Raw genomic sequence first — 12,258 nt, forward strand, 5'->3', positions numbered from 1 at the left:
CCAATTCAAGTTAATGGAGGGCAAATATATAAACACTGAGGGCCGCCTGCAACAGGTTAACGTAGCTATGTCTCAAGGCCACTGTGAAAGTAAATGTGAATATATGCAAAATCTCCGTGGGGAAAAGCCTGTAGAGCCTTCAGGGGCCATGCCAGGTACTGCTCATAAGCCCAGGGCCAGAGACAGAGCCCAATCTGTAACAGAAAAAAATTATAGAGCATTTCTCCTAAACTGGTATTTGGTGCAAGGTGAGAGATGAAAGTCCTAGAAATCACATAGAAGGGAACCATGATGGGGCCGGAGAGGTGGCTCAGCAATTAAGTGCACTTACTGCTGTTGCTGAGGACTTGGGTTTGGTTCCCACATGGCAGCTCAAACCATCCATAACTCTGGTTCCAGAAGACCCAACACCCTCTTCTGATTCCAATGGGCACTAGGCACACACGTGGTACACATACATACATGCAGGCAAAACACTCACACGTATCAAAATATCAAAATAAACAATTTTTTTTTGAGACAGGGTTTCTCTGTGTAGCTTTGGAGCCTGTCCTGAAACTCACTCTGTAGACCAGGCTGGCCTTGAACTCACAAAGATCCACCTGTCTCTGCCTCCCGAGTGCTGGGATTAAAGGCATGCACCACCACTGCCCAGCCAAAATGAACGGTTTTTTAAAACCAAAGTTTTTAAAGTGATCTGTCATCAATATCCAGAGCCCAGTTCATTCTGACTTCTTTTAGAGGTATTCTCCCAAGGACTATCTTTGGAAAGACAGCTATCTCTTGTTCATCACTTCAGTAATTATTCTCATGAGCAGAGAGCTTGGTGGTTCTGCTTTTTTTGCTTTTCTGTTTCTCTTCCCGTCTCTTTCCTTGTTCTTATAAACTGGGAAACTTATAGGCAGTATTCCCACCCTGACCCATATCTCAGCTGTATGCATAATTAACAGGCCTCAAGAGGAATTCTCTTTAAAATATTTTCAGTGTAACAAAGATACCCTCTGATTCATTTACTTTTCTCAATAATAATAGAAAAATGTCCTAGGGGGTGGAGAGATGGCTCAGAGGTTAAAAACATATACTGCTCTTGCAGAGGATTTGAATTCCATTCCCAGAACCTACATCAGGAGCTTCTAAGTTAAATTTCAGGGAACATAATGCCTCCTTCTTGCCTCTGAGGGTATTGCATTCACAGACACAAACCCACAGAGGCACACACATATACACAAAAAAAAAATTTAAAAATTTAAAGTCTTGGCTTTCTGCTCCTTCCTGTTTCAGAAACAATCATATCTTCTGCAGTGCTAGCCTCATCTCTGAGACATGATGGTGAAGGTCAGAGTGAATGGATTTGGCCATATTTGGTGCCTGGTTACCAGGGCTTCCTTCCTGGCAAAGTGGATATTGTTGTCATCAGTGCCCCTTCATTGACCTCAACTATGTGGTCTACATGTTCCAGTATATCTCTACTCTTGTCAAGTTCAACAACACAGTCAAGACTGAGAAAGGGAACCTTGTCATCAACATGAAAACCATCAGCATCTTTCAGGACCTAGATCCCACTAACATCAAATGGGGCGATGTGGATGACAAGTATGTTGTGGAGTCCATTAGTGTTTTCACCACCATGGGGAAAGACAGGACCCACTTGAAGGGTAAGACCAAAAGGATCATCATCTCTGCTCCTTCTGTTGATATCCGCATGCTTGTGATGGGTGTGAATTATGAGAAGTATGACAACCCACACAAGATGTCAGCAATGCTTCCTGTACTACGAGCTGCTTAGCCACGCTGGCCAGGATCACTCATGACAACTTTGGCATTGTGGAATGACTCATGACCACAGTCCAGGCCATCACTGCCACCCAGAAGACTGTGGGTGGCCCCTCTGAGAAGCTGTGGCATAATGGCCATGGGGGTGCCCAGAACATCATCCCTGCATCCACTGGCTGTGGGCATGGTCATCCCAGAGTTAAATGGGAAGTTCATAGACATGACCTTCTGTGTTCCTAACCCAAATATGTCCATGACTGATCTGACATGCTGCCTGGAGAAAGTTGCCATGGATGATGACATGAAGAAGGTGGTGAAGCAGGCATCCTGAGCTATGCTGAGGACCACATTGTCTCCTGCAACATTAACAGTGACATCCACTCTTCATCCTTGGTGTGAGGCTGTCATTGCTCTCAATGACAACTTTGTAAAGCTCCTTTCCTGGTATGACAATGAATATGGCTACAGCAATAGGGTGGTAGACCTCGTGGTCCATACGGCCTCCAAGGAGGAAGAAGCCTTGGACCACCCACCCCAGCAAGGACATGAGAGCAAGAGAGAAGCCCTCAGCTGCTGAGCATCCCTGCCCCATCTCAGGCATCAACACTGAGCATCTCCCTCACAGTTTGCACTCCAGACCCACAGAAGGGTAGGGGTGCTTAGAGAGCACCATTCTCTTGAATACTGGCAATAAAGTTCACAACACACAGCAGAGCCCTACAGGGTGATGGTGGTACATGCCTTTAATCACAGCACTTGGGAGTCAAAGGCAGATGCATCTCTCAGTTCAGGGCTAGCCTGGTCTACAGAGAGAGTTCTAGGACAACCAGGGCTGCACAGAAAAACTCTATTTTGAAAGACAAAACAGAACAAATTTAAAATCCCCTCCTCTCTCCAGGTTTACCATGCAGGTCAATTGACAGCCATCTTAACACAGTTACTCATAATACGCTGTAGAGAAAAGAGTGTCTGGAATTCTCAAATGACAAGTATTGGGGGGGGACACTAAAATAGTACACCCCAAAGCATTCAAATAACAAAGAAGGTAATGGGAAATTATAGGGAAAAGGACCAACTCAGTAATATATCCTATTCTTCCAAATGTGAACACAGCATTCTAGCTCATGTCTGTCATTTGCTTATTTGATTTGTGGATCTACATATGCTTTCAGATTTTCTCATAAGGTTTAGTGTGATGTCTATATGTATTCTGTTGCTATCTGAAATTCAGGAGTTTCATAAGTATCTTTCCAGTTGTGGCTCCAAGAATTCCTGAAACTTGTCATAAAAAAAAAATCCAGACATCTTTAAATCCCATTTTGAACTAATGTGTGTACAGCACAGTAAGTTACCTACTTGAAAATTTACACCTATTACTAAGTGCTCCTTGATTTTCTTGGTAGTTGATTGAAATGCACACACCAAAGAGGGTGGGGTTCCTAATACACAAACCCATGGGGTACACACAATTATACATCAGAACTTAAGAATCAGCATGCATTGATAACTTGACAGGAATGTATATATTTACAAATGTACTGCTACAAGCAAGACCAGAGACCCCACTCTCCTGATACAGTGGGGTGAAAGTTATTAAAACTTTAATGGTGAAAAAGTGAGTTTTGATTATAGGCCTTCCCATGGCTCAATGATCATTTCTCTATCTACCAGGGATTGGTTTTACCTGTGCCCAGCCTCCATGCAAGCTCAATATCATTATATAAAACCTCATAATATTTGCACATAACCTACCTATACCCTCTCCCAATCCCTCTGACTAATACAGCATACATGCTACATCCATTGAATAATGACAAGAAAAAGTCTTAGATCTTCATCACATGTACTTTCTCTTCAGAAATACGTTCATTGCGAGGTTGGTTGACTCTAAGGATGTAAAATATGCAAATACAGAGATTTGACTCACTAAGTCAAGTGCCATTAGAAGATTCTGGCAGCAAGTAAGCCATCCTTCCTGCTCACGGCTTTCAAAAGAGACTCCACTGCAGTGTCAGGCGCACTTGGGAAAACGATTGGCTTTTCTTTTCTGTTGCCTTCATTTTCTTCTGCAGGAACACAGAGGGCTGGGAGTCCAGGTGGGCACTGTGCCTTTCCCTGATTATGCTGTGCGGCACAGCAGGAGGACCTCTTATCTCAGACTGCGGTTGCCTGTTTAAGGTTATTTTTTCTTTATAAAAGGTATAAGGCAATAAACACAGCTGTAGAAAAAGGTTTTGTGTTTTCTTTTTGTTTGTTTTAGTCTATTAAAAATGATATAATTAAGTGCAATAAAGTTCCATAAAATTATACCATCTGTCTCTGTGCCCTTCCTTGCTCTGCAAGTTTGGCTCACAATGTTTGAATACTCTGAATGCATTTGACTTTAGAAATAGTTTCCTACATCTTTGCACAGTGTTGTCATATCATAAAATACAGAGAGGCCTCAAATCAATGAGTTCTTGTGTGTGTGCATGTGTGTCTTATGACATATATGTGTTTGTATGTGTATGTGAGTGTGTACATTCGAGGAAGCCACAGGTTAATACTGAGTGTCAGCTTCATTTACCTCTTCACCGTTGTGTCTGTTGTTATTGTTGTTTTGTTTTTGTTGTTTTGTTTTGGACAGAATGGCTAAATGAACCTGGGACTTGTGATTTGATCAGATTAGTTGGCCAACAAGCCCTTGAGATCTGCCTGTCTCTGCCTCCCCAGCACTGGGGTCATAGACTCATGATGCCCTTCTCAGCCTTTAAGTGAGTGCTCAGGATCTGAACTCAGTTTCTCATTCATGCATGGCAGCACTTTAGCAAGCTATTTACCTAGCCCCTGAATTTTAAAATTCTAAATTAATCTTGGAATTGGTATGCTATCAGTGTTACTGAATTCCCATTTGACAGTTCCTGTCTCCTCAACTGTACAGGAGATATTTTGTTTGTTTGTTTGTTTGTTTGTTTTAAAGACAGGGTTTCTCCTTAGCTTTGGAGCCTGTCCTGGAACTTGCTCTGTAGACCAGGCTGGCCTTGAACTCACAGAGATCTGCCTGCCTCTGCCTAGGATTAAAGGCAGGTGCCACCACCACACAGCTACAAGGAGCATTTTTAAAAACCAATTCTTTTGTTTATTTACTCTTTGTGTCTTTCACATCATGCCTCCCATCCCACCTGTCTCCCTCCCCTCTCCCCAAATAAAATAAAATTTAAGGGGAAAAAAAGAGAGAGAGAGAGAGAGAAAGGAAGAAGGAAAAAATCTCCTCATGGAAGCTGCAGTGTGACACAGTGAGTCATGCAGTAAACTCCTCTATTCATATATTTTTACATGCAGACGTTTATCGAAAAGAATCACTGGTCTGGTTCGAGGCCCTTGGTCTCTGCTATACCATGGACTCACCACCGGGACTCGTCCTGGACATTCAGTGACTGCTCTGTGTCTTGGGGATCCTACAGCCCCGGACTGACAACCCCACCCCACCCCTTGCTCCAGCAGATCACAAATGGGAAGGATATTGGGGTGGGCCAACCCATAACCCTGGTTCTGGACTTGGGTAGTTGCAAGGTTGACCAGCCTGCCCACTCTCCCCTGTCTTTGCCACCAGAGTGAACTCTCCAGCATTGCCCTGACTAGTTCACCCCTTGCAGTGATGAGCAAGGCATGGAGCCTGTTCTCAGCCTTTCAAGTGCTCAAGGTCTTTTCTCCCACACTTACACCTTCAGGGCCAGTTCTATTGTGTTGCCCAGGCAAGGTGTAAGGGCCACTCTCCTGAGTCCTGCTACTGATGAGGGTCAGGGAGAGCTCTCCTGCTCTTATGACCCCAGGCCAGCAGTCCCACCTGCCTCAGGCATTGATGGGGATGGGCATCTCACCCCTGCCCACACTGCCACAAGACAGATGAGTAGTGGGGACAGCTCTCTCACACTCACAACTTCGGGGATGGCTCACTCACACCTCTGCCACCAGGGTCAGCTCTATTGTGCTGCCCAGGCAAGGTGCAGGGCCTGCTTTCCGGAGTGTTACAAGGAACATTTTTAATTGGAATATTTATATAGACTTAAGAATAATAAAGGTTATATAAAGAGTATCACAGTCAAAGTTTCCTTTGAAGAAGATCATCTTTTGAGCTTAGGATGAAGAATGTGCCTCAATTTTGGTTTGCAAAGATGTAGACTAGTGGAAACCCGTTTACTTCCCGCTTCGATAAACTTGAAGTGCTTTCAGCTGTGCTGTGTCAAATCCATCTCATACAGAATAGATTTGAGAGGACACTTGATGTGTTTTCCTAAATAGTTATGTTTTAGCTAAATGAATAAACACACTTGCATGTCTTAATTATAAAAACAAAATATGTATAGCTCCATGATACATACTATCATTTGAAATAAACGGAAAATCTTATTAGGTTAGAATTAAGTGGAAAACAGTTTTTGCCTCTGGGGATTTTTTTATTCAGAATATTTACATAATTACCTAATATTAAGCCCTTTGAGGTTATTTTGTTGGAGGTGATCTCTAACTCCAGACTATTTTTTTTTTTAGCAAAGGTAAGGGGGTGTTGCAAGTAATTTGCACACATGAGGAATTTTTCCTTTTGTTTTCCTAATGCCTCCTCCCTTCTTTTCTCATCAGATCCCTACTAGGGTGAGTTCATTGTCAGTTCATATAGGCTTCCGAACACATTGACTTGTGCTAAACCTCCTAAGCATATAGCAAAACTCTGATCCTAGATAGGAAATTAAATAGTTTTGCTAACTCAGAAGATCCATCTCTGGAAGTCATTTTTGACCAGGGCAGGTGACACATCCCATTCACTTGCATTGCCACAGCAAATGACTGGCCACTTGAAAGATGATGAAGAACCCTTGCTGAGCTTGCAGTCACTGCTCTTCTCTAACCATGCCAATCCATGGAGCTGTTTTCCAGGCAGCCACCACACAGAATGTGTTAGAGCTATTGCTTTAATGACTTACTAGGTTATTAAACAATCATAGTGCTCTATTTCAAAGTTAAATGTAGTGTTATTGAAAATAAAATAGTTACTCAGATGTACTTTTACAGAACACTATAGATGTAATAGTCTAATGCAGAGTTAAAAGCCCAAGAGGTCAGAGCAGTAGCTAAGAGCTGAGACTTAAAACCGCCTTTCTACCCTTCATGCCTCTGCCATCCTTCCCCCCAGAAAGAGGCCTACTTCCTGTGTGTCTGTCCATTTATTGACTTTCCGTTCTGCCTTCTTATTGGTTGTAAACCCAACCACATGACCTCCTCATCACTGCCTGTCTATACAGACCTCCAGGTCTTCTATGGTTGGTATTGAGATCAAAGGCGCATGTCTCCATTTGGGCTGTATCCTTGAACACTCAAAGATCTGCCTGTCATGTGATTGGGATTAAAGGTGTGTGCCACCACCGCCCGGCTACTGCTATGGCTTGCTATTAGCTCTGACCCCCAGGCAACTTTATTTATTAACATACAAATAAAATCACATTTCAGTACAAATGAAATATCACCATATTTTCCCCTATTTTAATAAAAAGAAAAAAGGAAAAAAGTTGTAACTAATATAAGAAAACTATATACAAAACTACAATAACTATATACCATATATACAAGCGATAAATACCATAAAACCTTAGACTCACAAATATAGGATAAATAGGATATCTTCTTTAATTTTACCAAATACAAATAGACTAGATATTATAAATAGGCTACATATAACTGTAATTCTTGCTTGATAACTGTTTTGTTATGTGTAATTTTACTATGTGAAAGTTAAAACCTTCCTTTTTGAAAAAAAAAAAAAGAAAAGGGGAAGTGCCGTGGATATTGTTTTGTATAAATAAAATGCTGATTGGCCAGTAGCCAGGCAGGAAGTATAGGCGGGACAAGCAGAGAAGAGAATTCTAGAAACAGGAAGGCTGAGTCGGAGAGATGCTGCCAGCCACTGCCATGAATACCAACAAGTAAGATACTGGTTAGCCATGAGCCATGTGGCAAGGTATAGACTTATAGAAATGGGTTAATTTAAGATATAAGAACTAGATAACAAGAAGCCTGCTATGGCCATACAGTTTGTAAGCAATATAAGTCTCTGTGTGTTTACTCAGTTGGGTCTAAGCTGCTGCGGGACTGGCGGGTGAGAGAGATTTGTCCTGACCGTGGGCCAGGCAGGACTGGAGAAAACTCCAGCTACAGAACATGACGTAACCAGTCTCATATTTGAGATCTGTGGAAAATTAAATAAAACGCCCATGATTGGGCATGGTAGTGCATGCCTTTACTTCGAGCACTCGGGAGGCAGAGGCAGGCAGATCTCTGAGTTTGAGGCTAGCCTGATCTACAGAGTGAGTTCCAAGACAGCCAGGACTCCAAAGAGAAACCCTGTCTTGAAAGAACAAACTAACAAAAATGCCCTCAATGAATCATGATCAGTAAAGACATGACAGAGAACTTCCCTGCTAGCAGTTTTCATAGAACAAATAAAGCAATGGGTGAAATACTGCAAATAAGTAAATATCAGCCAAAGAACAAGACTTTTAAAGATAGACATGCGCCTGATATTTATTCGAGCCCAAGACAGTCTTGCTTATATCAAGTGTGCATATGTAACATCAGCATATATTATGCAGTCCTTTATCTACTTGAATTGTGTGCATCTGAATGCTGTGTAAAAACAAAACTTTAGATATTTTTATGTGCATTACAGTGAGTCTCATTCCCAAAGTGAGGGATGCTCTATTCCCATTTAAAGAGATTTCCAGATGGGACAGAAAGGAAAAGGAGTTCATGTGGCTATTAAATTTATCTGATCTTTATTGTTAAGTTTATCTAACCTTTATTTATTATGGGGTGGGGTTAGTTTAGCTCAGCTGGTAGAGTAGGCAAGCAGAAGCCCTGAGTTGGATCACCAGTGCCACAGTATCCTTCACTACATGGCAAGTTCAAGGCCAGCCTGGGATATATGAGGTCCTGTATCTAAATAGATGAATAAATAAAATGATTCACCCTCCCCCGTACCTTCCATAACACATTTACCATACAGATTCAGAGTGACACACCTGTCTCTTCTTCTCTAGAATAGTGAAGGACCAGAAAGCCTGCCTGGTCCCTCATTTGGATGAAAAGGGGAGTGATTCCTCAGATTCTCTAGGAGAGAGGGTGGCTCTCAAAGTCTTCCATTCACCCCGGCTGGGAACATAACTGTCGGTAAAGCACATGAGAACTGAAAGATGGAGAGCAGGCCCCCCTCCCGCCCCAAACAAACAAACAAACAAAAAAGGTAATACCCTGGAATGGGAGAAGAAAAGCACGGATCTGTTGGAAGGAAAAGAAAGAAAAGAATGTGGGCTGGAGAAAGGGGTTTATTGAAAGTTGAGACAAAGCACGACCACTGGGTAGTGGGCAGGACTAGCCTGACAAGCCTCTAAGCTGGGGAAGTTTCGTGTGCGCACACTGTTCCTGGAGGACACTGGGTGGCGCTCGTGGTAAAGGCTTGTACTTCTTTAGGGTCTCCCCCTGCAACGCCACCACATATTCTTTGCAAATTTCAGCTACCCAAAGATGAAATTACATGCTCCCTCGTGTCTCAGCGGGGAGCGCGTCCTGGAGGAGTTTGATGCCGGGGGATTGTTTCTCCGCTGTCGGGTCAGTTGGGATTTGAAAATCAGTAAGTGTCCCATGACTGGTCTTAGTACAAAGCTTGAGGTCTTGGTGTCAGAACCGCCTCCACAGCACCAGTAAAAATTATGACCCCCGTCGGCGAATACCCTCCAGAGTATGTGTCCAAAGCACTGACCAGACTCGTAGATGGGGCCGACAGCGCACAGACCACAAGAGTGTATCAGGGAAATGAAATTGTGAGCAGACTCCAGGCTGTCCACAGTGACCCTCTCTTGGCTGCATTTAAGAAAAGGTGGTAAGGGAACAAACGGAACTCAAATCAGAAAAGCAGTCAAGAAAGTTGAGACTGGTGAATTTCAAAGAGGCACCAAAACTTGGTGATTTCACCCTGAACCGGACTTGATACAAGGGAATCACATCTGCATAAAAGTCAATGTTTCAGCAACTCAGCTTATCTGTAAAGATGTTGCGTCATTTTATCATCCCTTTAATCTTTTTTTTGATGTTCATAAAAACATGGACGTGTGTGTGTGTGTGTGTGTGTGTGTGTGTGTATGAATATATATCTCCACTGAAAAGAGGAGGCAGCACATGAATTTTAGCAAGATCTAGAATTATCTTACCACTATAACTTTGCCTTCAACCAGATCCTGAAGTTTGCAGTTTCCAGTACCTGTCTCATGAGATGTTGCCTTCTCAGGAAGCTGTGAGAGCCCTGACAGACTCAGCCTGTTGATGAAGACCATCATGACCTTATTTCCCTCCTGGTTATTACATTAAATCCCTATTCAACAGAATTGGTAGCAGTGAGGGACCACCCATCTCTCCGCACCATTTTTCCTTACCTGTAAACACTTTGATCAGCCCCAGGCATTGATTCGGAAGAGAGAGTTGTGCAATTAGGCTCCATGTGTCTAAGGTGACTCCATGGGCTAGGTGAGCATCTCCAGAGCAGGCCAAGATCACATCCAACAAGGTCAGCAGTGTCTTTGCCTCCTTGAGGACACTCACAGGCTAACTCTAGAACCTGGACAACAGCATAAAAATTAACTGCATGGGGTCAGGACCAAGGGACAGCAGACATTTGTTGACCCCTCACATCTATGTCAGAAGGGAAAGCCAGGGACACCAAGGCTGCAAACAGGGACTCATAATGAAGGAAGGGGTGGCCCTCCTGAACACTAGCTCCCTAGAGTTCACGAAAGCTGAAGTTGTCCGGCCAAGGAAAAGCGATAGTAGCTGTGGTTTTCAGGGGCCCAGGAGGGCAATGGCTGGGAGGTGACGCATGTGTTGCTGCTTCCAATTGGAACTCCAGATTCCAGAGAGGGACTGCTATCCTTCTTCTAGTTCTCTGACAGGGGGGTTGAGGCTGGTAGCTCTGCGGCCACAATAAGAATAAAGTAACATTAGACAAAACTCAGACGGACTTTTACTTCTTTCTCTGGCCAGAAGATCCCACCCTGAATATTCAGGTTCCTGGCCATGGACTACCCCCCAAGAGGAGAACAAAAGGAGGCCCAAAACAGGATACAACCCCTGGAGTTGTGTTTTTGAAGGGAGTGGGAGTGGGGCATGAGTGAGGATTATGATACATTTCCTAAGCCCCCACTCAATGAAAGCCAGAGTAAAAGCACATGACAACAAAATAAACTTCTTTTGGTGGCCTGTGCCACATGTGTGCATCTTAAGCCCTGTCTCCCTCTCTATATAAACTACAATGTCCAGTGGGCAAGAAATAAAGGGAAGTATACAGGAACCCAAACTAGGGAATTGAGAGGCTTATGGAGTGTATGTAGGCAATAGAACCAAGAGAAGGTCATCAGTGGACATAATCCCACCTCCTAAGAGAACTTTGTTCCCTGTCCACTTTCTGGTCTTCGTATTCCCATTTGGTCTGGAGGGACTATAGTCACATAGCTTAACCAATTCACTTTTGCATCAGTCTGGCTACTGAACAGAGACATACTTCGTCTAGAAGTTTCCAAGTAGATGAGGATACTAAGCAAAAGTAGGGCTGTTCAGCTCTTCTGGAAAGCAAGCTAGGAGGGGTTATTCAGGAATAAGACATTGGTTTTTAACAGTCTTTGCGAAGACTTCAGTTGCAGGAACTCTGCCAGTGATAGCTAAATGGACATATGCACTCGAACATCTCCATGGAGTCCTGAGAAATATTCTTCTGCAAAAGTGCTTGCTACGCATCAATCGGTTTTCCAGTTTGCAAGTTTTCAACGCAGTTTAGTCACAACTTGCTTCCCAACATCCCACTAAAACAATACTGGTCTCCATTTATTCCCATCTTCATCCAACACTCCTCTTTCTCTTTGACACCCATTCCCATAACAGTGTTCAGTTGTACAGTCTCCTTTGGTGGAGGGGGAGAGAGGACAGGTAGGTGTGGAGCAAGAAAAGACCATCATGGACCTCATCATCTAAACGTGTGCTTTTGAGACTACTCATTGGAACACATTGTCTTCAAACAGCACAGAGCTGGGTCCTGGGGCTTCTTGGGTTTTCTTTGTTATTCACTAAAAACAGATCGACTGAGACCCTCCCAACGGGCAACAACATGTATAGTCCCTCTGTGTATGTGTGCGTGTCTCTCTCTCTTTCTGTCTCTCTCTGTGTGTCTCTGTCTCTGTCTCTCTCTGTCTCTCATACACACACACACACACACACACACACACACACACACACACACACACAATCCCTGTATCCCCCCCACCTTCTCTTTTTTTAAGCAATGCTTTGTTGTGCTAAAACTAGTTGGACGAGTTAGGGTGTTGCTCTGCTCCGGAGGCCCTGGCCAATGGAACCCGATCCACCCCGCTGTGCGTAAGCGCGCAATTAAGGATTTAACCAAGGCTGTGCTGC

General features: G+C 43.5%; 1 pseudogene; it reads left to right on the forward strand.

Moving 5' to 3' along the window:
* Positions 1-1,326: 1,326 nt before the first annotated feature.
* LOC114693488 lies at positions 1,327-2,350 on the forward strand (annotated as a pseudogene).
* The last annotated feature ends 9,908 nt before the right edge of the window (positions 2,351-12,258 follow it).

The sequence above is a fragment of the Peromyscus leucopus genome, chromosome 3 (assembly GCF_004664715.2).
Source record: "Peromyscus leucopus breed LL Stock chromosome 3, UCI_PerLeu_2.1, whole genome shotgun sequence".
NCBI classification, from domain to species: Eukaryota; Metazoa; Chordata; class Mammalia; order Rodentia; family Cricetidae; genus Peromyscus; species Peromyscus leucopus.